We start from the raw sequence: 25,772 nt of genomic DNA on the forward strand, positions 1-25,772 counted from the left end.
GACAAAGAAAACAAATGTTGAGTGAAAATGCACCAAAGTAATCAAAGTCCTGCTTTTCCAGTTAGGCCTACATTACTGTATAATAAAATATCACAATGAGTACTTGTCTGACATCTTCATAATTATGCCCTTCATAGTTTAAGTAAAACGTTCAAAGCTAAATGTTGGTTTTTGGATTTCAAAAGTATTTGAGTCATTTTTTGTAGGGTTATATACTTTATAACCTTCGAGGTAAGACCAGATTTAAACAGTTGTTCGGTCAGTTAATTCAATAGACAACAACGCATTTTAAAAAGGCAGTATTGGCATGTGTCGAAACATGTTGAGGTGGACCAGGTTGTTCCCTTCATGCATTCTGTACCCAATGGACCTGACAATAGCTTTGGTTGAGTTTGGTTGAGCCATAGACTCGTGGGACACTTCACAGCTATACACTACATCACTCTGTTTCCACTGATCAAGGCTGAGCGATAACTGGCCATAAGCCGAATAGGATCCTTGGTTTTCTACAGGCTCTGTGGTATGGAACGTGTATGTTGAATCTGCTTTCTCGTCATCAACAAGCCAAGACACCAAAACCTCACGAGGGTAGAAGTCTTTCACATAGCAAGTCAAGGTCACCATTTCTTGTCTAGTATGTTCTACTGGAGCCAGCATAAACACTGAAGGACGCCGAGTCGGTCCTCCTGCAAGCATGAGAGAAACATTAAACCTCCTGCCACACATACAGTGCTGAAGGAAATCTCTGCTCCATAATCAGCTGAGAAAGATCACTGGATTTGATGGCATGATTAGAAAAAATAAAGACAGCCCTTCAGTTTTCTTACCAATATTCCTTTCAAAGGGTTTCTTGAGCGGTTCATGTAAATCTGGATGAATAACAACACAGCTGGGTTTTATCCCCCGGGTCCAGTCCTCAAATGTGATCTCGAGTGGTACTCTGTAAAGGCCTCCACGTCCTTTTTTGTCCTTCGATTTGGCATTAGCGATTTCAGTTCCTTCCTCGTCCTCCCAACGTACCTCTTCTACTGATGGCGTATTTACCTTGACTTCACATACTATTGTTCCTTTTCCTTTTGAAAACAAGTCCTCCAGTGAAGGGTCTTTGATCACTACGTCAGCAGCTAATTCACTGCATCCGTCACCTTTGGGGCTGAGGAATAAGGGAAACATTATTGGACAGGAATGGCTGCAAACCAATGAGAATATAAACCATAGAAATTCACACAAAATGTTTCAATAATTAGTATTCATTTACTTACTAGAGGGAGAGGACGTCTGTTTGTAGGACACAGTGGATCTATTGAACGTTGCACCATTTTGACCTTTCCCTTCAAACTCGCATGTATAATTAATGCTCTCAGTCCATTCACTGGCTGGTACTTTGAGAACACTGTAAACACTGTACAGTCCATTAGCTGTCTTTTTCTCTGCAGAAGAGCTTTTCATCACATTTGCTTCATCGGCTATTGGTGCTTCATTTTTCAGCCATTTGATCTTTTTGATTACTTGGTGAAAAATCACTGGCAATGCAGGTGAAGGCAACCTCCTGATCCTCATAACATGAGACAAACACTTTAACATCTGGTATCTGATAAGGCATATCTGAAAAAAAAAAAGATATAAACAAATATATGTATGCGCAAGCAGGGGATGTGTGTGTGTGTGTGTGTGTGTGTGTGTGTGTGTGTGTGTGTGTGTATAATATATATATGCAGAAGCAGAGGTTCATGTAGTTTGATAAAACTCAAAGGATCTCTTTAGCTTGTTTTTAAAGTGCGCAGAAGGACTCGAGGAAAATACAATTGAACAGCAGAGCTCTGATGCTCGCTTCTGCAGATACATTGACTGCTCAGGCAAGCAAACATGGAGTTAACTTGAACGTTAATTATCACCATAAAGGTTCAATCTATCTGCATCACTATGATTATGCAGATAGATGGAAAGAAGCAGAGCACACAACAATAATTTGTTCTTCAGCAGGTGCAGAGGGCATGCAGAATATTAGTAATAAATAATATAGACTGAGTCAGCAGCTGTATGTGCACGAGAAAGTGCCAACCTTCTCATTCCACCACACTGTTTGGTTAACCGGTCAGGTCTGCTCATTATGACATTAGAAACCTTAGAAACACTCTAACCTTTTAATAGCTAAATTATTTTTTGTGCTCTCCTTTGTGTTCACGTTCCTTCATCATTGAGTATATTGTAAAACAATTACAACAGTGATGGCTCACTTTTACTTTTAGTTCAAACGTCAAAATATCAGCTCAGGATAAAGGAACAATGACGGGGTTAGTCTACCTCTGATAACACCTCTAAAGAACACAGTAATAAAACCAACTAGTAGAGACACATTGCACCAATAACATTTATCAATGTATTATTATTATTGATTAGTGCACCGTAAGAAATGGATCTTATGTATTTGGTACTGTATTCTACTGTTATCTACTGGCAATACATGTACGCTTTGTGTCATCACAATCAATTTGAAAACCTTTTAAATTGTTTCACAATGCTAAAATATGTTAACAGCTCTGCCATGTTAACCTGCTAAATTTCAAATCAACTACTATAAAGGCATTTATATATGACTAAACACAAGACTTACGTGGCTTGATGAATGTCCCCCGTCCTGTTCCTGCTGTATTTCTCACAACACAGTGGAAGGGCTTCATGTTGTCCCAGTCCTGTCTGCTCACTTTGAGTTGACTGACTCCCGTATAAACATTGTCTTTCAGTACTGGAGGATACTGAGTGAATTCCCGCAAGGCAGACCCCTGTTTGTTCCATGTGTAGGTCACTGAGGACGGTGTGAAGCCAGTGGCAAGGCAGCCAAGAGTGACCAGGTCACCAGTCCCAGAATCACATTGTATCAGAGGATACACAGTTGGCTTGGAAACACATGCTAGCAAAGTAGAAACAAAAATGCCGTTAAAAAAGTGAAGTGAACATTTAAAATAAGATATTTTTCATCAAACATAAGTTAACAATGGAATGAAGTTGGCTTACTTCATCAAAAGCATAGCAAAGCATTGCAATCAAGGATACATTTTAATACCTTAACCTTTTCATATGTTGAATGAGAGAAGTGCGCTCCGTACATACATCTTTATCTTATCACATTTCTTTAGATGTTATTTGATGAACTAGCCTCCCTCAGTAATATCATTTGTGGTCTACTCTTTTTAAAATATAAATGTCGATAACTTTTAGTCCGTAACTTTGATGATAATCATTGTTATTTTTTCAAAGTTAAATGGAGTGTAGCTGTACATTTGACAAACATACAGTACTGAGTTTATGGCATCATATCATTTTGTTAACTTTAACTTTTGTTTAAATTAGGCAAATATGTTTGAGATTAAACAGTATTCTTACCTGATGTAACAGTTACCATTGTACCCTTTCCCCAGTAGTCAAAAGCTTCATAGTAACACAGCGCTGAAATTACTGAACCACTAGTCTGAAAAGGCTGTCTACTAACGTTGAGAGCTACTCTACTCTACTCTAACTTTTAATAATGCTCGCTTTGTCATATATTTTCTTCCAATGAAATAAAATACACTTAGTATAAATCTTCACCAGTGTCTTCAGAGAATTTTTACCGGCAAACAGATGTTTTTTTTTTACCCTTATAGTAAAACACTTTCATTTTGTGACACTCCAAATCTTTAGAGGTTTTATCAATTTAAATGTAACTTAAAAAGGGATTTAGCAGTGCAAATCTTACCTGATGACACCGTTACCATAGTGCCTTTTCCCCAGTAGTCGAAAGCACCCCAGTTGTCACAGTTCAGAAAGTCATAAGGACTTAACACGAAAACTTACTTTTTACTGTAATATCCCTTAATAATAACTTCTCATCAAACAGTTGATTTGAACTGTTGCCAAAACCAAAGTAAGATATAAACCTGTCCATAGAACTACCAGCCAGGAGTTTTAATATTATCAGAGATTCTATGCCAGCCTACAAAATACTGTTGGCTATGATATCCTTGTTCAACACTTGTGACCACATGAAAAAAGATGAAATTGCATTAGTAATGGGATCAATGGGAGTTTCATTCACTAATCAAACATATTAAAATCACTTACCTGAAGTGACAGTGACCATAGTGCCTTTTCCCCAGTAGTCAAAAGCCCAGTTGTCACAGTTCAACAAATAATTAACCGCTGCATACAAAAACCTGGATCTCAAGCATCTACATGTTCCATAGTGTGTGATTTTGTAATAATCTACCCTATTACATAGTTACATTGGCCTCTGCACTTACCAACTTTGAAATTGGATCCGCTCAGTTTAAATTGAGTCTATGGATTTTAACACCTTTAACATACAGTATTCCAGATATACATTAACTTACGGAGTCAAAACTGGATTTCCTAATTCTGCTTCAAAATCAAACAAACAAATTAAAAAGACAAAATAAGTGTTTGGCTTACCTGATGTGACTGTAACCATCGTTCCTTTTCCCCAGATGTCAAAAGCACCGTCACAGTGTGATATGTCAACACATCCAACATACAAAAACAAGCACCTCAAAGACTCCCTTCAAGCCACTGAGGTCAAAATACCTTATATTTAACTGTGTAATCACCAAATTGTCATTATCAAGACCAAAATGAATTATTTTACCTGATGTGACGGTCACCATGGTTCCTTTTCCCCAGATGTCAAAAGCATTGTCACAGTGTGATATGTCAACACATCCAACATACAAAAACAAGCACCTCAAAGACGCCTTTCACGCCACTGAGGTCAAATTATGTGATATCAATGACATTTGAAATGTAAGGAGAGGTTTCAATTGAACTATAGTACGAAAATACTTGGGAGCTTGTATCATATTCTAAATTGTTGTACTTACTCAGTAAATTAGTGTATATATGTAATATTTACTCTGATCTTATGTTTTAACTAAAGATTAAATGTTAGTTTGAGTACAGTTTTAACCAACATACATTTTTATAATGAAAAAAACCATGAAAAGCAAACATGTTTCACTGACTAAAGCAATCCCCAATGTACCATTTATTAACCACTTCCCTAAAGGTATTCCTTTCCTGTGGTGGGGCTTATATAAAACTAAGTGTTTGCCAACAGTTGGTGTACAGCTTTTTCACATCCTCCTGTTATTGTTGTCTTTACACAAATCCCGTCATATACCATATACTACGGTGACATGCAAAAAAAAAAGAAGATACTACCCAGGCAGAGTTATCAGTGATGCAGAGCATGGTCAGCCCTGTCATTTATATGCCCTTTAAATGCACATTTCAGCATCATTTTTCTGAATCTGTTCTCTTCTTTCATTTGAGAAAGCATTTTAAGAATAAGCATTGATTAAGAACCACAACTATCACATTAACCTAGTTATATTACTCTTGAACTGACTTATTGATATTGCTGTATTGTCCTTCCGCTCTGTTTTTAAATTTAGGTGAATGCAGAATTTAAACATCACAAGCCAGAGCCTGCCCAGCACATTCTACGCTGAGCTTGACCCCCATCTTCCCCGACTGATAAATATGTGAGTAGGTTTTTAGTGTAGATATATATTCTGATTGGACTGTTTAAAATGAGGTTTATTCAGTAAACTTCACTTCTATTCTATTCTCCCTATTGTTTTAGGGACTTCATGACATCCACACAAGGTGTACCACCCTTCTCCATGCCCTGCCTCTGTATCTGTGTGAGGAAGTCTTTCAGAACCTGCACAGTGAGTCTCCTTGAATGATTACCAATACCACTCTATATTAAGTGAACAGTTCATCAAAATGCACATTTTCTCACTTACCCTTGTTCAGTCTGTCTGTCCATATATTTGGTCTTCCCATTACTAATGAATGAGATCAGTGTTGTTTTGTTCACAGCAATACGGAGGTCTGGTAAAACATTTCCAAATATATGCTGAGCTTAGCATCGGTCCATCTCACAACACAACTCTCAAAAACATTTTTAACTAAAATATAACTTACAAACATAACTCCAAAAGTTGGAGTCAAAAAATATAGCAACATAGGAAGATCTTGTTGGGTAGAGCTTTGTTTTTGCTTAGCAAACATTTTTGAATGAACATGTTTGATTTTTTTTCTACACTACGACCCACCTTAAGGAGTCAAGTGGCTTCAATGGACACCTCCTTTTTAACAACTTAACGAGTCTCAAATAAGGAAACTGTGGTCTACTTTTTTTGGGACACTGACTGATGAATTTTTAGAATCTAACTGTCTGAATGTGAAAGTAAATCTGTTGATCTGAAACACCCCAAAAGTACTGCGTAGTAAAGTGTGCATATTTTGTTTTTTTCTTTTTAAACTACCTTCATACTAGCTGGACTAGTTTGTAATTAGTATCTCTCTTTCCTTCATTCAGGACGAGTCTGATGAGCCAGAGCTTGGAGATGTTTCTGTGGCCATCCATACCGTCATCAGTGATAATGAAACAAGTCCAGTTCACTGCTAAGTGGTGAAAATCTCTGTCGTCATCTGTGTCGTCACAAAGAGACATTGTGGTCAGCCTCACCAGACTTGCTCCTGTAATGTTTGGACTCATTTGTGCACTATACCGCACCTATCCAAGATCAAGGACCAGATCTACTCTAAAATGTACTCACATTTTCTACTAAAATGTCTTTCTGTGTCTTATCCCTATTAACCGTGGCGTAACAGTGTGTAAAATGGAAGTGGGCAAGAAAATACTGTTCAATAGAAGACATTTACTCAAACTGTTAAAGTTGGTTTTACTCGATGTAATTGAGGCAATCACTTGCCACAAAGTTTTTAAGTTTTGAGTCACATGGTTTTAAGTTTCACAACCAATGTGTTTGTGTTGAGATTAATTAAGAATAATGACAAAAGAGACTAATAAATACTGAGTTTTGTTAACAAAAAAAGAGTTTGTTTGTGTACTCATTTTGTTAAAGTTCTGTTAACTTAATCCCTTGGGATAGGTGAATCAAAACTTTAAGTCACATGAACAAAAAATATTTGAGTTGGCTTAATAAGCACTTTAATTTAACTGTAATCAAAAGGTATGTGTAGCATGTAATCCAAATATTTAAGCTCTGAAAACACTTGACTTTTAAGTTGATAAACTTAAAAAAATTAAGGCAATTGATTGCCTTAAATTTGCCTTAAATATAAGCCTATTTATTGAGTTACTTTGTGCAAGCTTTTCAGTTTGTTTAAAAATGTAGAAGTCATTCATGAACATGTAACAAACTTTTCTCCATGCAACATTTATTGGGAACAATAAGCATGCTTCTCAAGCTGTTAGACAATGTGACAGACAGTTTGAAACACCATATGATGACAAACAAAACTACATTGACATGTTGACTGTTGTGTTTTACAATCACAAAGACTGGTGACATCACAGGGTGCACATGTTACCGCAGCACAGATTACACACACGGACAGAACAAAACGTGAGCACTACATACCACATGCAATCTAAACTGTTTCGCATTCACTCGAGTTACCCTTGGTCTGAGACACTGATTTTGTAATCATGGAGGATCTTTCGCTGCCAGCAGGCCAGACGTTGCACACAAACATATTTGTCTTCTCAGTTGGATAGTAAATACTTGTAACTAAGTAGCCCTTTGGAGTCTTCTGTGGGGGGAGGTCAAAGCCATCAACATAGTTGCCAGTCTTCTCTCCTTTATTCTCTGCCCAGGTGATGTAGTAGTCCTGCTCTTTGTCACTGGAGACCAGACACACCACAGTGAGTGGATCCTCTTGGAAGATGTTGACTGTCACAGTATGTTTCGTCTGATCTGAAAGAGACACTTGTTTTAGCAATGAGGTTCATCTACAAGATTAATGTTCATTTTACACACAGCTTGCTGTTTCATCAATGAGTTTCCATCACTCGGTAACATACCTCCTTTGTGGACAGTGAATTCTTGAATTACCGGTGTCCTGTTGTCTCCTCCTGCAGAACAGCGCACTTTGTTAACTTCCTGCCACTTCGAGAAACTCCGAGTCATCGTGCTGGTTCTGCTGTGTTGACCGTTTCTGGATTCTGTTTTCTCTGTTATGTTGTCATTCACATTGTTTCCGTCAATTAGCCAAGTTATCTTCATCACATCTACAATGGCCTTGTCTTGTCCAGTAACGATACACTCCAACTGTGCCTGATTGTTATTGAACAGCTCTTTGGGACTTGGTTGTTTGAGTGTCATTGTGACAGCAGCTACATAAACGAGATAAACAGAGAAAACATTTAGCTTATTTTAGCTCAATGTTCACTGTTATTTTACGACCAGGTTACTTGGAGTAATAGTACAGCAGTAATGACTGTACCTTTAGAGGCCTTCTTTGTATATGGTGTGCCTCTGTGCGTCATCTCACATGTGTAAACAGCATTACTGTCCCAGTCTGTGTTCTTCACATTCAGGACACTGACAGATGAATACAAGTCTCCGGATGATTGGGCGGGGCAAGAAGTGAAGTCTTGTACATTGATTCCATTTTTCTTCCATTTTACTGACAGGTCTTTGTTAGGTAATTCCTCAATTGTACACACCAGAGTCTGAGTGTCTCCTCTTGGCGCTGATACCAGATTTATCTTTGGAGGGGTCGAGGCCTCTACGCGTAGTAATGAAAAAGCAGAGGAAGATTAGTTAAGAAGATTGTTCATTGTAGACTTTGTAGATAAAAATTTAAAATAGAAAATCAATTGCTAACATAAAAACAAGGTCATGCGTTTAGACTACACATAAGAGAGCCACGATAGAGGGTAAAAAATGACATACTTTCAACTTTCACACTTCGGGGGCCTTGAGGATGAGTCGCAGAACAGTTCAAAGACTTGAAGGAGTTCCAGTCAGATTTTGGTACGTTGACCAAACTGACTCCTATATATTTGTTGTCTTTGACAAGCGCAGGATATTGTACAGAAGTCAAGCTGTTCCCTGTGGCATCGGTCCACTGCAAAGTACCCTGTGGGTAGAAGTCGTCTGCCATACAGCCAACAGTGATTGTATCTCCAGTCCCAGAATCGCATGGAACCAAAGGGAACAGAGTCGGTGGAGAGGCTTTCAAAGAGAGAGATTTTATAAGGTTAAAATAAAATTAATAGAAATTAACAAATGATCACAACTCATCATATATGAATCATATATAAATAACAACTATTCTATTGTTATAAAATATATTGCGGCAGATTTCAGAATCAGTTTTATTGGCCAAGTATGTGGACACTTTCAAGGGATGTGACTCTGATACTGACACTTAAACACTAAAAACTAAAACTACTATAAACTACGACTACCAAATGTTTTGTTCAAGAATTCTTATTTGATATACTGAACAATTTCTGTCTAAAATTTAAAATTATTTTGTTATCTTTATACAAAATTTAAGCATTTCACAGACATGAACCTGAAAAGACTTTAAATAATACAATTTTTAATAAAACGTAATATAAAGAAATACATACTGATTAAATAAAAATGTTTACATAATGAACTTGCGTATTAAATCTTAATGTTAGAAGCTAGTGAAGCCAGTGAAGTCACTGCACTGTTCTGTGGCCATAATAATCGTATATGATAATAATCAGTTTTAATAAAGTATTGAAGTATTTATTATTAGAATGTAGTGGGTCTATTGTTTAATTGTAACAAGACATATAAAACACTTGATGAGAATTGTTTTCTCAGAACTTAAACTGATCAACAGTTCAGTGTAATTATATAGTCCTATTAAAGTCAATGCTCCTGGAATTTCAAAAGAAACTTTATAATATATATTTAACATTTTATTTAAGTGTGAGCTCAATAATCTCTTCACTCAGAGTTTAATTGAAGGGCCTCGAGACCTTGTATTCAAACACACAAACCTCTCAAAAACTATGGATTTCAATCGGCCGGGTGGATTTAAAGATTAAAACGAACCATCTCTTAAATATGAACTTTTAATGCCAAAGAGGAACTTTTCTAAATGCTTTCTAAGAAACGGCTGCAGTGAAATCATTTTTCTAAATATGAACTGAGCTGAACCTCTCAAACATCAATGATCATTTTAAGAAAAGTAAAAGAAACTAGTCTCTAAATATATTACATTAAATGTGACTTACCTGAATAAACGCTGACTTGAGTCCCCTTACCCCAGTAGTCAAAGTAGTCACAGTGATACGCCTCCATTCAAAGCTTGAACAAAAACCTGAAGTACCAGAAAAATGTGTTAAAACCTTATTAGACAGAAGTCCTGGTCAGGAGTCCCGGTCAGTGTGAAACCCTGGTGTCATCTTGTAAGCGTCGGCTCGGAGTGATGCAAAATATTATTTTAAAGTAGAGGTTTACTGAGAGGTAACATTTACATCTGTGGACTAACTGTGGCTGTAAACGACTAAAAACCGGACTTCTAACCACAAATCTCCGTATCAAAGTCATCGACACAGTAGTGACCACGTTTTTAGAGGGATATATTTCGTCCTGTGCTCTTTGGTCCATCACATGAATGGTTGAGTTTGAGATTATTGCTGTAAGGTTTTTGTATGGCTCTGTATCTCAGTGCCCCACCCGAATAAGCACTGTGATAAACCCTCATACAAAAACCCAACACAGTTTCCTGCACTGAAGAAACAGTGCAGAACTATTTAAGGTTTTAAATAGGTCATTTACTTTTTTGCATTATAGTTTGTATAAAGCATTTGATTTAAATCACATTACTTTATACTCTTGTATTGATATATTGAACGCCAACCTACTAGATGTCCATTACCATTCTTTATCATCTATGATATTACATAAACTGTTTCTACATAAACTCACCAGATGACTTGGTAAAAAGGATTATGGTATGTAAACCCAGATGTCATTGAGATCACATGGCTGTTTGCCTGTGGAGGTTTTTGTGCAGCTGCTCCACTGTCTTCACTCACTGTGTCTTCTCGAGCACAGAAGTAAACAGCAGAATCTTCTGCTGTCAGGCTGTTGACCTGGAGGTGCTGAGTGCTGCTGGGCTCATCTTCAGTCATGATGAAACGACTTTGAAAGGAGCTGGCATAGCTAGCAGAGTTTGTGCCTGTATTCATCCTACCAATCCACTCCAGAGCTCTCCCTGGCCTCTGTCGTATCCAGTGCATATTGTTGCTTGTCATGCTATAACCTGATGTGATACATGACATCTTCACTGTCTCTCCAGGTCTTTTCACCTCAGAGGGAGACTGCTCCAGTTTGATCTCACTCCAAACTCCTGTAGAAAAATGAATAGTGATCATTATCAAACAAACGTGTAAAGAACAGGTTGGACATTAAAAAGTGAAGCAGAATTGATTTTCTCACCATGAATAGAAACTACAAAAACTAAACTCCAGATAATCGTTTTTTCCATCCTGTAGTTTAGTTCTCTCTGATCTCAGTGTTACAGAATAAACTAAAGTGTCCCGGTGTTCTGCCACAGGTTACTGATGGTGTGTTTATAAGAGAGGAAGAGTTTGCATGGACCTCCCTCTGCAGGTTTAACAGGGAAATTTAAATATGAACCAGATACATTTAGTTCAGCAGAGTATCTCTTCAACAGCAAACCTCAGCAAATGACAGAGGAGGAAATAATACATTAACTATATGTTGTACATCTCCAAGAAAGTAAAAAAAGAGCTTATTTTTCATCTTGATGATTTACAAAAGGGAAAATGAGTTCCTGTTTGTGTGAGAAAGGGAGCCACATTATTTTAGTATTTTATAGTTATCAACTGAATTTCCACCCTGTTGAGTGGAAAAAATAATAGTGCCTAATCATTTCTAGGTATAAAATAATTCATGAAATGTATCATGTCCAACAGAGACTTCATGTCCTTATAAGGCAACACACAAGGAGGCGTATTTACACACACAGGACAGTTAATCAGCTGACTAACTTTATTCAATCATTCAAAGTGTCGATTAAATGTTTTGTTTTTCTCAGAATCTCACAGAAAGAGATGGTGGAACATCAGTCCCATCATTACCATTCTTCAGTCAGCTATGATATTCAATAAACAGTTGCATCACAATCTTCTACATTAGTTTCAACATCTACATTTTTGTACAACACCTTTTTATTTTCTAACAATAGAAACATTTTGTAAGTACTTTTAAGATATTAAAGAAAAACTAGAAGCTTTCAAAGTCTTGGTGGTTTAAGGCATTTAAAGATCATTAAACAGGACAGATCACACTGAATCAAACAGGTGAAAAATGAATAACGTGCACTTTTTCCTTCGGTATCCCCGTTGCTCGTAACATGTCACTGAATGCAACTGTGGTGTGTGACCTGCAGAACTCTTGAGGATAAAGAACAACTTTGTTTAGTTTGAAGTTTTGATCAATAAACTGCCCAGTTAGGCTCAACATGGACATGAGACACACACTCGAACTCCAGATGTCACTTGTGAAACTTATCAAAGTGATCTTGTTCTTCATAAGGCTGTCGATAAGCGTATGGATTGTTTGGTATAACTGCGGCTGGCGTACATCTGTGAAATACTTACGCCCCGGCAGAGAGTAACGTAGATCCATGTATGACATGAGTCATCTGAGCCCCTCGTCTTTCACAACTGACAGCGGCTGGTGATCAATACCATTATTTTGGTGGATTTCTTTCTGACCTTGCTCTCTGGTTGCTGTCATTGAAATGTCTCTGCTGCAGATGTTTGAGTGAGTCGTGGCAGTGTTGCTGATGCCAGCTGCTCTCTCTCCTCAGTGCTACAAGCTCGCTTTGAATACTCGTCATATTCTTTGACGTGACTCAACCTCAAACGTCTGAGATTTGTGGTGTTGAATGTTATCGTTTGCGTTCCCCCACGAGGTACTAACTTGGAACACACCTTGCAAATGACTAATTTATTATCTTCTTCAGACACCAAGTAAAACCGCCAGACCAGTGACGCCATTTTAGTGTCGCTTAGAGAAATTGTTTTTTTGCATCATCTGATCAGCTCTTATGATCGGCCTTTAATACAGGCCACTGATCAAAGCAGTTAGTATGTATATCGGCTGATCACAATCGGTGGCCGACCAATTGGGGCACCGTTAGAATGAACATGACAGTTAATCACAATCAGTATTGCAAAAATGTGTTCCAAGTGTCCCATGTGGTGCTGGCAAATAGAGGAAGTAGTTTTTGTACGACTCTCCTGTTATTGTCTCTCACTGTGGGTCTCTGGCACAGTAATACACAGCAGTGTCTTCAGTCTTCAGACTGTTCATCTGCAGATACAGCTGCTGTCTGCTGTTGTCTCTGGAGATGGTGAACCGGCCTTGAACTGACTGAGAGTAGTGTTTGCTGCTACTGTCATAGTTGATGTAAGCGACCCACTCCAGTCCTTTTCCAGGAGCCTGTCTGATCCAGTGCATGCCGTAGCTGCTGAAGTCTAATCCAGAGGCTGTACAGGTCAGTCTGTGGGATTCTTCAGGACGTTTAACCACTGGTTCAGATTCTGTCAGAGTCTGAGCATCAACACCTGGAGAGAGGATAAAAACATCAAGTGAAATCAGCTGCTGACAGATATATACGCTATGTAACATGAATATAGTGATGATCTTCACCTGCCCAGCAGACAGTTAACAGCAGCAGTCCTGTCCTGTAGTCCATCATGTTAAACTGTGTGTCCACTGTTCTCTGTCCTCCTCTCTGCAGTCACATAAGTAGAGGAGGAAGACATCACAGTTTGCATTGACTCCTCCTCACAGAGAGAAACTGGGCCACTTTAATTTACCTCACCTCTCGTGTATTAAAGTTTGCTCACATTTGTATGAAGAGACAAAAAGACTGATCATTCTTTTTGGCGCCTCATCAGAGGAAACTTGGCCTCTTCTAAGCTCCAGTAGAAGTCGTGTTTGAAGAGAAGCTGATGTTGATTCTTCAGAGTCTTCACACTGCATTTCCATCATTTCTAATTGCAGACTCTCATCCACTTCTTCTGCATCCATCAAGAAGGAGGTAGAGAACAGCTGGATGTCTTTGTCAATAGCAGAAAAATGATCCCAGACACATATTTCCCTTTCTTAGCAGAGAAGTTGGCCTTTGGAAAAGCAGATTTAATTTCACACAGCGTGGGGAAGTGTGCAGCATTGAAGTTGCCTCATTGTGTCTCAAAGAGACGGAGCTTCACACAGAAGGCTTTCATGTGTGTGTAAAGCTGTGGCACAAACTGCTCTTTGGACATTGGAAGATTAGGTCCAATGGTAGATAGGTAGATATTCAGCATCGATTTCAGGAGAGCCTGAAATTCTCTGTGATAGAGCCCTCGAGCTCGAAATATGTTTTCAGAAGTGTTCATCACGTCGCCAAGCTGGACCTTCTTGGCACAGAGTTATTGTCAAACGTTCTCGTCGATTCCTGCAAACAAAAAAGAACAAAGTGGCCTCTGTGCTCTCATCACATGCAATCAAGTAGAAATCAAAAGCACGAGCTTCATCTGACACTTGATGCTTTAAGTCAGCTGACAAGTCTTGGATTCGCTGGGCGACTGTGTTTCTGGACGTGCTGACGTTGAATTCCTGCATTTTCTCTGGTCACATTATTCCTGCCACTTTAGTGAGGCACTGTTTTATGAAGTCACCCTCTGAGGAAGGTTTCCCGTGTCGGGCAATGAGTTGAGCTACCTCGTATCTGGTGACTGTGGCATCTTCTTGTGTTTTGTTAGGATGGAAAAAATACTGTTGTTGAGCTAACAGGCTAGCTGCCATTTGCTTAACTTTCTGTTGTGGCTCGGCACCAGTGTAGGACGTGTCGGACTGATGCTTGGTTTCATCGTGTCGTTGAACATTGTAGTCTTTCATCACTGCAGCAGTTTCAATGCAAATCCAACAGACACACTTCCCCTTGACTTCAATGAAGAAATATTCATTTTCCCACCGTGTCTGAAACTTTCTGCACTCGCTTGCTAATTTGTGTTTCTTTGGTTTTCATGTTTAATCACCCGTGGCAAAATCTTCTCTGAGTGATTGCACCTGTTTTGTGAGGACGGAGAAGCTGCCTTGTTCAAGACAGCAGCGCCGCCTAGTGTCAAAACTAAGACGTACAATACAGTCAAGCACAAGCTTTATTTTCTCATGCGGGCCATATTCCATTCTGTGTTTAGGAATTGCTGCAAATTAGAAATGGACCACAGGCCGCTGTTGGCCCACGGGCCGTAGTTTGGACACCCCTGCTCTACGTTCTGGAGCTCAGGCTGCATGATGTGACGACTTTGACAACAATTAATCAGATTTTAAGTTTTGCCAATGTGAGTTTTCCCAACAAATGAAACCTCCAGAGTTTTTCTTTCTGTTGTTTATTTTCTCACTGAGTTCTCATCAGTTTTATTTCTCAGAACATCATTAGAAAAAAACAGCAGGAATAAATGTGTAGAAAACATTTGTGGATATTAATGAAGCTTTAACAACAAAGTGAGGAAACGTGTGTAAGCCCTCAGAACATAGATGCCATTTAACCCCATGTTATTTAGTCAAAGACAGAAATTCCATCTTTAATGTTTCATTTGTTTCATGGAAACCTTTTTGAGACAGAGTTGTGAAGAGAAATAATGTCACTATTTCACGTGTTGACACTTCACTTTAAATATCTTTTTATACATTATAATCTTTGACTTTTCCTGTTTCTAAATATGTCTGTTCTGTTCTTAACAGTGAGACTGTTGTTATAATCATTAGTGGTCTGAGGGCTCCTCCTCTGGTGGCTTCATGTTACAAGTGTTCAGGCACTGAGGGGTTTTTGTTCAGCTCTGCTGATGGTTTGTGTTATTGTGTGTCTCTGGCACAGTAATACACAGCAGTGTCTTCAGTCTTCAGACTGTTCATCTGCAGATACACCTGCTGCCTGCTGTTGTCTCTGGAGATGGTGAACCGGCCTTGAACTGACTGAGAGTAGGATTTGGTGCTGCCACCACCGCTGCTGATGTAAGCGATCCACTCCAGTCCTTTTCCAGGAGCCTGTCTGACCCAGGCCATAGCCCAGCTGCTGAATGTGAATCCAGAGCCTGTACAGGTCAGTCTGTGGGATTCTCCAGGACGTTTAACCACTGGTTCAGATTCTGTCAGAGTCTGAGCATCAACACCTGGAGAGAGGATAAAAACATCAAGTGAAATCAGCTGCTGACAGATATATACGCTATGTAACATGAATATAGTGATGATCTTCACCTGCCCAGCAGACAGTTAACAGCAGCAGTCCTGTCCTGTAGTCCATCATGTTAAACTGTGTGTCCACTGTTCTCTGTCCTCCTCTCTGCAGTCACATAAGTAGAGGAGGAAGACATCACAGTTTGCATTGACTCCTCCTCACAGAGAGAACATCTCTTTGTATTGACCAGTCATATTTGATCATATTTTCCTCTGTTTTAACAGCAGTATGGTCGGGCAAAGCCATGAGTAAATCAACACAAAAAACACTGATGTTAAAAGAGTTCATGTGAAAACTGAAGATTAACAGCTTTCTTCTTCTCTGAACATCAAATTAAACTCAGTTTCCCACTCTTTAAAATGTGTTTAGATGTTTGGATGTCTCTTCAAACCGCTGTAAAGAGGTGGTTACTGTTTGTTTTTGACTTTCTTTGTGTAGAATTATGTTTCATTTTGCTTATTTTAACGGAAGCCTCAGAATTTCCATCACAAATGCCCACTCCACTGTGGATATTGCAGTAATAATAATAAAGGGCTTTAACATGTTGAATACACACGGACACAGTTTAACCACATTAATTAAAATGAATTTAATCAGCATTGAAACAGGACACAATCTTTCATAAGTGTCTGTGAACATTTCTTACAAGTAAAAACTGAAATTATTTCACTGTTTTTGTGAAGTTGGACCTGAATTAAACCTTCCAACAAATAAAAGACAATAAAAAACATTCAATAACCATCATTTTAATCACTGACAGATAATAACACTCAGTTTTTATGAAGTGATGCTGAGAGAACTGAATGTTCCCAGTGATGGTTGTAAACAGAGGAAGTAGTTTTTGTACGACTCTCCTGTTATTGTCTCTCACTGTGGCTCTCTGGCACAGTAATACACAGCAGTGTCTTCAGGCTGCACATTCTGTCCGTTTAGAGTCACTGTGTTGCTGGAAGAGTCTAAGTCGATACTGAACTTGTTCTTCAGTGAATCTTTGTAGCGTGTTGTTGATCCAGCTCTCATTCCAATCCACTCCAGTCCTTTCCCTGCAGGCTGTCTGATCCAGGCTGTCCGGTAACTGCTAAGAGAATAAGAGACCTGACAGGTGATGGTCAGACGTTGACCTGGCTGCACAGTCACAGAGGCTGGCTGTGTCAACTGTTCACACTTCACACCTGTTAAAATAAAGAACATGTCCAGAGAGACTCACATCCAGCTGCCAACAGCAGCAGCAGAGCTACAAAAAACATGCTTTATGTTAAAGTGACGTGCTGTGAACTCCACTGACAGCCTGATGTGAAGCTTTTATAGCCGAGTAACAAGGAAGCTCACTGAGTTTGCATAGAATCAAACATATGAAGCATCAGTGTTGCTCTGACTATATGAAAGCATGACTGTAAATCACCTCTGCTTTACATATGATACATCTGAGTTTTGCATTGACTCCTCCTCACCAGAACGTACAGCTGGAAATGAGTTGATACCTGACTAAAGTTCCTCAAGATTGAGCAGCTAAGAGTCATTTAATATTCACAAATCAGCCATAACACTAAGTGATCTTCGACCAAAAGTCCCAGGAACTTCTCTTAAAGGAACTAAATAGATCCTGTGGCCCTTTTGTTATCTGCTTTTCCACAGCAGTCTAAAGTCCCGGGAAGATTATGCAAATCTGGCCAGTGACATAGGGAGAAGCAGTAAAAGTAACTTCTCTACACCGCCAGTCCAGTAGGTAGCGGTAATGCACCTTTAAGCTGGTTTGCCAACCGCCATTAAATCTCAAAGAAGAAGAAGAAGGTATCATCATTTGTGCAACACTACAGTTAGCCTGTTAGCATGGAGGAGATTCAACTTATGCTGGGTTCGATCCTGCTTAATTGCATTGCAAATGGATTGAGCAGGAAAGCTTGCGTCTCCTGCTTCGATTTGAACACCATTAGAAACGGATGATGGCACGCCGTATAAATAACACAGCAGCAGCCCACGGGTCTATTTGTATTTATTTCGTAAGGAAGCGTGTCGCTCCGCCTGAACTATCTATCCTACTTTTTCATAAGGGAGTCTGATCCTAGAGTGGTAGAAGTAACAGAAGGGTTTGTTATGTTAAAGGAAAATAGACTTAAAAGTTCAAATGGGTAAGAAATATGATTGTTAATTGTTTTTATGGACATAAAAACACTGCATTAATCTGGTATAATGTCCTGTATTGTTTAATACTGAAATAAATATTGCAGAACAAATAAAAAGTATATCGCTATGTATGTTTTTTTTATCATTATTGTGCAGCCCTCGTGTGTGAAATAAAATGCTGCGAGTACTTGACCAATCAGAAATGATCAGCACTGCAGGCCCTGCCCTGAATGTTCCTGGACCTTTGGAAAGTACTACCCCCTGAGCAGGGGCTTTTCAGGGGGGTAAGTCAATTACCCTGGAACTAAATTTAGACTCTGGTTCCTGCTGTCGAAACGTACATAGTTCCTCAAAAGGTTCCTAGTTCCTGGGGAACGTTCCTGCTGTCGCCAGTCACCTATTATGACCACTGACAGGTCAAGTGAATGACATTAATTACCTCGTTACAATGGCCCCTGTCAGTGGGTGGGATATGTTAGGCAGCAAGGGAACATTTTGTCATCGAGGTTGGTGTGGCGAAAGCAGGAAAACAATTTGTCAAGTGTAAGAATGTGAGCGACTTTGATAAGAGCCAAGTTGTGATGGCTGGATGACTGGGTCAGAGCATCTCCAGAACTGCAGCTCTTGTGGGGTGTTCCCGGTCTGCAGCGGTCAGTACCGACCAAAAGTGGTCCAAGGAAGGAAAACAGGTGAACTGGTGACAGGGTCATGGGCAGCCGAGGTTCATTGATGCTCGTGTGGAGTGAAGGCTGGACCATGTGGTCCGATCCAACAGAAGAGCTACTGTAGCTGAAAGAGCTGAAAGAGTTGATGCTGGTTCTGATAGACACGTGTCAGAACACACAGAGCATCACATTGTTGTGTATTGTGACGACCCCACCTTGTGGTTGCTTGTTGGCTCTTTGTAGTTTGTGTTTCAGATGCCATTGGGTGTGGTTGTGTCATCACGATTGGGAACACCTGGGCCTGGTGTTCCCAATCCTATTTAAGCGTCCCTCAGTCTGTCTTGGACGGGAGTTGGAGAACTGTCTGCTCCCCACTCGGCCACGCTCTTTAATCTTATGTTTTTTCATGTTCACATAATAAGAATTATATTCTTCTTTCTGCTCCTTTCCTTTCCTTTCCTTTTCAGACATGAAGGGCATGGATTTTTTATTTGAAATGTGTATTGTGGATTTTATGTACCGGTTTTGTGGTATGTTGTGCATTTTTCATGAAAGGAAGGAATGAATAAATAAATAAATTAATTAATAAATGTTTCCACACAACACCCCACATCGCATAACCTCACTCATGCACACACACTAGCACCACTGACTCACTACTTCCATAATGTTGGTTCATTTGAGCATTTTTGTGTTAGGTCACAATAAATTAATTATTGTTTTGAATGAACTCCTGTTTACCTCCCGTTCTTTGTTAGTGGTCCTGAGCCGACCATGACAGTATGGTGCTGCTTAGCCGCAGACCGATCAGCTGTTTTTTTTGTCATTGAAAATCAGCTCTGTGATCATTATTACATTTTTATTTGTTATACTTTACATTTAGTCTAATATAAGTTGTAGAGGCCTTTTTATAAAGTGATGCTGAGACAACTGAAAGTTGATGGTTGTAAACAGAGGAAGTAGTTTTTGTACGACTCTCCTGTTATTGTCTCTCACTGTGTGTCTCTGGCACAGTAATACACAGCAGTGTCTTCAGTCTTCAGACTGTTCATCTGCAGATACACCTGCTGTCTGCTGTCATCTCTGGAGATGGTGAACCGGCCTTGAACTGACTGAGAGTAGTATTTGTAGCTACTACTAGTTTGAATCCAGGGGTCCGTTTCACAAAGCAGGTTTATTGAAAACTCTGAGTCTGTTAACCCTGAAATGAGGGAAACTCTGAGTTTTCCGTTTCACAAAGGGAGGTAACTCAAACCAGAGAAAGAGGGGTAACTCTAGCCTGTTTCACAGAGAGAGGTAACTTAAGCTCTCGGTCAGTTACTGTAGTAACAGACTCTATGAACCTAACCTGGTCGTGAGCAGGTTTTCTTCAGGAAACTCAGAGTTTCGTTCTGTCTCCTCCCTCTAGAATATAAAACCCTCATTCGACTTCCTCATTCATGCAGCCCGTCTCACGCGTGTGTTTGAGCGGTTACCGAATTAAAAGAAGAAAAGTTGTGTCTCTGTGCTGCTCTGACCGCTTTGCAAAAGTCTTTTATATTTATGATAAAAATAATCAAAAGACAAATCTGTGTCAAAGTCATCATTTTTAGATTTTCCACCACCACTGCCGAGAGCGCTCAAATAAGACGCCGTTAGTTATTGGATTTTTTTTTTTTTAAACTAACACATTCAGTTTAATCAACATGAATTATAATGTATGTGAAGTCAGCATCATGTTAGGGATAAAGCTGATGCACATTAAAACAGCCACTGAATGATATTTAATCTGTTTAATATTTAAAATCTGATTGAAGTGCTTCCATTTACGTTTTTCTCCCGCTGGATTGCTCCTAAATTAATATAAATTTTAGCTTCCGGTCGTGATTAAGTATTAAATAAATAGACCAGTTCAAACTTGCAAATTTACTCGAGCAGCAGTTTCTTCCCACGCCGCTTCTCTCTCTTTTGCAGCTGCAGCCGTGTTACTTTATGTTTCTAAAAACATGCTCGTATTCGCTGAACGTCCGCATGAGGATTTCGAGCTCCGCTGGTGTGACGTAGGAGGACCTCTTTTTGTGTACCGTTGCCATGGTGAATCGTGGTGTCGGGGCTCCATTAATGCTGGCTTTTTACAGTCAGCGTGCACGCACTTAACTCCGGGTGAACCTACTCAGAGTTGATTGAACTAACTCTGATCAGCTGTTCTGGAACCGAAAACTCAGAGTTTTCTATCTCAGAGTAGATCAACTCAGAGTCCAGGGTTAGACTCAGAGTTTGTTGAACCTTCTTTGTGAAACGGACCCCAGGCGATCCACTCCAGTCCTTTTCCAGGAGCCTGTCTGACCCAGACCATATTGTAGCTGCTGAATTTGAATCCAGAGCCTGTACAGGTCAGACTGTGGGATTCTCCAGGACGTTTAACCACTGGTTCAGATTCTGTCAGAGTCTGAGCATCAACACCTGGAGAGAGGATAAAAACATCAAGTGAAATCAGCTGCTGACAGATATATACGCTATGTAACATGAATATAGTGATGATCTTCACCTGCCCAGCAGACAGTTAACAGCAGCAGTCCTGTCCTGTAGTCCATCATGTTAAACTGTGTGTCCACTGTTCTCTGTCCTCCTCTCTGCAGTCACATAAGTAGAGGAGGAAGACATCACAGTTTGCATGAATTTCTTTTCTGAGAGGATGATGGTCTCTCTCTCTCCCTCTCTCTCTCTCTCTCTGTCACATTTTTTGTCATTATTGATCCAGTTTCTTCTTCTTATAACTTTATTCAGATTTGAATAGAAAATATAACAACCACAGACTTCATGTAATAAATGCAGATCTACAGTTTTCTCATTCTCTGACACATGAACAGAAACCCTTCCTTTCTTTGTGACTCTATAAAATGAACAAACGTTTCAGTGCAATCAGAGACAGTCGAAGGTTTTTCAATGTTTTTAACCACATAGATTTCAGGGTTAAGTCCTCATATTTACTAAACTGGACAGAAGTTTCTCCTACTCATCACATGACTGTTTTGAGTGTCTATGAAGAATTATAGAATAATGTGTTGTTTCCTCGTTTTTGACGCCATAGGGACACAATACATTTCTGTTATGTGATAAACTAATTGATGAATGGAGCCTGAATATTTAGATTTATTGCCATGACTGCCTCACTGTGATTGTTGTTCAAAGGACAGTAAAGGACTGTTTGAAGATATGTGGACACAGTTTCACCTCAAATACAGAGAATTTAATCAACATAGTGTCAAACAGAAACAGTCTTTGTCCATCATCTGTAAACATTGCTTCACAGTAAAAACACACACACATTATTTTTGTTCATAAGAGAAAAAACAACTTTCTATATTAATGTTGATTTTCAGGTTGAATGTGAATTTCAGATTCAGCTGAATGAGATGAAAAAAGATCCCAACATTGAGTCAATCAGTGGAATTTCTATCACTGCCAGATAATTGAATGAATGTGAGTCACAGTAATGCTGGTTTGATTAGATTTCACACTCACGAGGAAACTACAGAGAAAGTAACTTTAGTGAGAAACAGGAAGTATGTTTGAGCACTTTAATGATGATGATCACTGAAAAACTCTCTGAAGTCCTGCAATTAAAATATCATGTAACATGTTAATAAAACAAGATTAGATTCAGAGATTGATTTGGATTAATATTAATGTCCTTCAAATGTAAAAAAAATATATAGTTATTATTGTAATGATGTTGCTGCTGGTGATAAATAGAGGAAGTAGTTTTTGTACGACTCTCCTGTTATTGTCTCTCACTGTGGCTCTTCTGGCACAGTAATACACAGCAGTGTCTTCAGTCTTCAGACTGTTCATCTGCAGATGCAGCTGCCGTTTGTTGTTGTCTCTGGAGACGGTGAACCGGCCTTGAACTGACTGAGAGTAGAGTTTGCTGCTACCATCAGTATCAGCAGCGATCCACTCCAGTCCTTTTCCAGGAGCCTGTCTGACCCAGTGCATCCAGTAGCCACTGATTGTTAATCCATAGGCTGCACAGATCAGTCTGTGGGATTCTCCAGGACCTTTAACCACTGGTTCAGATTGTCTCAGAGTCTGAGCATCAACACCTGGAGAGAGGATAAAAGTGAAATCAGCTGCTGACAGATATATACGCTATGTAACATGAATATAGTGATGATCTTCACCTGCCCAGCAGACAGTTAACAGCAGCAGTCCTGTCCTGTAGTCCATCATGTTAAACTGTGTGTCCACTGTTCTCTGTCCTCCTCTCTGCAGTCACATAAGTAGAGGAGGAAGACATCACAGTTTGCATTGACTCCTCCTCACAGAGAGAAACTGGCCCACTTTAACATACCTCACCTCTCGTGTATTAAAGTTAGTGAAACCAATCCAATGAAGGTAAGATATGCTTGGTAATTGAATATGCTTAAAGAAACAAACAGCCTCCATCACAGCTTTCCATTAATGGTTTTCATTTGTTCCTGAGCACAAAGGGTTGGAATATGAATGTCTCAGGAAGGTGACAGAAAAGAGGGCGGGTTCGGTGGTCCATGACTTTAATAAAATGGCCTAAAATTGTAGCTTGTGAAATTCGTTCTTTTCTGGCAGCTCATTTTCAAAACAGCATGGAAGATGTGAAGAGCGTTGCACTCAGTGGGAGCAGTGATGATTTGTGTGTAAAGCTGTGGAACAAACTGGTCTTTGCCTTGTGGGCTCTTGTTCAGTGTGTCAAGATGACCAGTCGGATGAACTAAAAACGCCAGGTCTGCCAACCAGAGAGGGTCACTCGGTTCATGAAGAGGTCGGTCCTTCTCTTTCAAAAAATGGTCGATTTCTGATCTCAGGGAATAAAAACCGCTGCAGCACAGAGCCGCGACTTTAATACTTATATATTCATACAGTAACTGAACCAGCTGAGAAGGAGAATACACCTTTCTCTCCTCACTGACGATCTTTAACTCATGGTTCAGCAGTTTAGAGCCTGTTTTTATCTTGACGATTTCCAAAAGGGAAAATAGTTTCCTGTTTGTGTGAGACGGGGAGCTATAATGTTTATGTAGTTACGTTATCAGATGGTAATTTCTGCCCCATCCCATAAAAACAGAAACAAACTGTTTCTAGGTATCACAAGATGAAGCTTCTCTCTGATTCTTCTGTACTGATGTCGGCTGCAGTAAAGGTGAAACTAGATCTGCTTTGATTCTTTGAAATATTGAACTCTCTGATTCTGTGAGTTACATAAACATTTATCTTATCTACTAATCAGAGAGTATTGTCTTTATAAAGTTAACATTTAGTGAGGTAGAGATCTTCTGTCCTCTCTCTGACACAAACACGCCCTTAAATACAAGTTACATATATTTGCATATTTTTAAATAATCTCAGTTTAATTTGAATCAGTTGGAGGTTCTGTTTTCTTCTTAAATGAACATAAACGTCATTTTTTATTTGTTCTGTTTTTATGAAATGTCACCATCTAGATGGTTAATATATCAAACTTGTAGGGCCGCTCTGATTTGAGTCATACAGTGAAAATGTGTTTAAACTTGGAAAAGTTTATGTGGAGATGTATTTGTAGGTTTATGTAGAAAAACAGAATATAATGTGATAGAGCTTTTTAAAGTACAGTTCTCTGTTCAGTCGTATTGATGATGTATTTACATAAATGCAGCCGTTGCTGTGAGTCATGATGAACTGTCCCAACATGCTGACAAACACACTTTCATTGATCAAATGTGCGTCAGTGTTGATTCTTCATTGTTGAAGGGGAAATGTTTTTAAAGCCCGACATGCTTCAGTGCTTCTCGTACAGCGATCAGGGTTGTTTAAAGCCTGTTTGTCCCACTGAGACTGTTGTTATAATCATTAGTGGTCTGAGGGCTCCTCCTCTGGTGGCTTCATGTTACAAGTGTTCAGGCACTGAGGGGTTTTTGTTCAGCTCTGCTGATGGTTTGTGTTATTGTGACTCTCTGGCTCTCTTCTTCAGAAGAGAAAAAACAACTTTCTATATTAATGTTGATTCTCAGGTAGAATTTGAATTTCAGATTCAGCTGAATGAGATGAAAAAAGATCCCAACATTGAGTCAATCAGTGGAATTTCTATCACTGCCAGATAATTGAATGAATGTGAGTCACAGTAATGCTGGTTTGATTAGATTTCACACTCACGAGGAAACTACAGAGAAAGTAACTTTAGTGAGAAACAGGAAGTATGTTTGAGCACTTTAATGATGATGATCACTGAAAAACTCTCTGAAGTCCTGCAATTAAAATATCATGTAACATGTTAATAAAACAAGATTAGATTTAGAGATTGATTTGGATTAATATTAATGTCCTTCAAATGTAAAAAAAATATATAGTTATTATTGTAATGATGTTGCTGCTGGTGATAAATAGAGGAAGTAGTTTTTGTACGACTCTCCTGTTATTGTCTCTCACTGTGGGTCTCTGGCACAGTAATACACAGCAGTGTCTTCAGTCTTCAGACTGTTCATCTGCAGATACACCTGCTGTCTGCTGTTGTCTCTGGAGATGGTGAACCGGCCTTGAACTGACTGAGAGTAGTATTTGGTGCTGCTGCCAGTATCAGCAGCAATCCACTCCAGTCCTTTTCCAGGAGCCTGTCTGACCCAGTGCATCCAGTTGCTGCTGAGTCTCAATCCAGAGGCTGTACAGGTCAGTCTGTGGGATTCTCCAGGACGTTTAACCACTGGTCCAGATTGTGTCAGAGTCTGAGCATCAACACCTGGAGAGAGGATAAAAACATCAAGTGAAATCAGCTGCTGACAGATATATACGCTATGTAACATGAATATAGTGATGATCTTCACCTGCCCAGCAGACAGTTAACAGCAGCAGTCCTGTCCTGTAGTCCAT

At 39.3% G+C, this 25,772-nt stretch overlaps 1 long non-coding RNA gene and 2 pseudogenes across 1 annotated transcript; 1 reads left to right on the top strand and 2 right to left on the bottom strand.

Moving 5' to 3' along the window:
- Positions 1-288: 288 nt before the first annotated feature.
- On the bottom strand, positions 289-25,772 carry LOC138602576 (immunoglobulin gamma-1 heavy chain-like; annotated as a pseudogene).
- Positions 5,459-6,456, top strand: LOC138602777 (uncharacterized). The gene is made up of 3 exons (XR_011309218.1): positions 5,459-5,537; positions 5,639-5,726; positions 6,383-6,456. It is a non-coding gene; the product is annotated as an uncharacterized lncRNA (long non-coding RNA).
- LOC138602770 (immunoglobulin gamma-1 heavy chain-like) lies at positions 7,218-17,372 on the bottom strand (annotated as a pseudogene).

The sequence above is a fragment of the Semicossyphus pulcher genome, unplaced genomic scaffold (assembly GCF_022749685.1).
Source record: "Semicossyphus pulcher isolate SPU_LCO1_2020_fin unplaced genomic scaffold, fSemPul1.0.p SCAF_23, whole genome shotgun sequence".
NCBI lineage: Eukaryota > Metazoa > Chordata > Actinopteri > Labriformes > Labridae > Semicossyphus > Semicossyphus pulcher.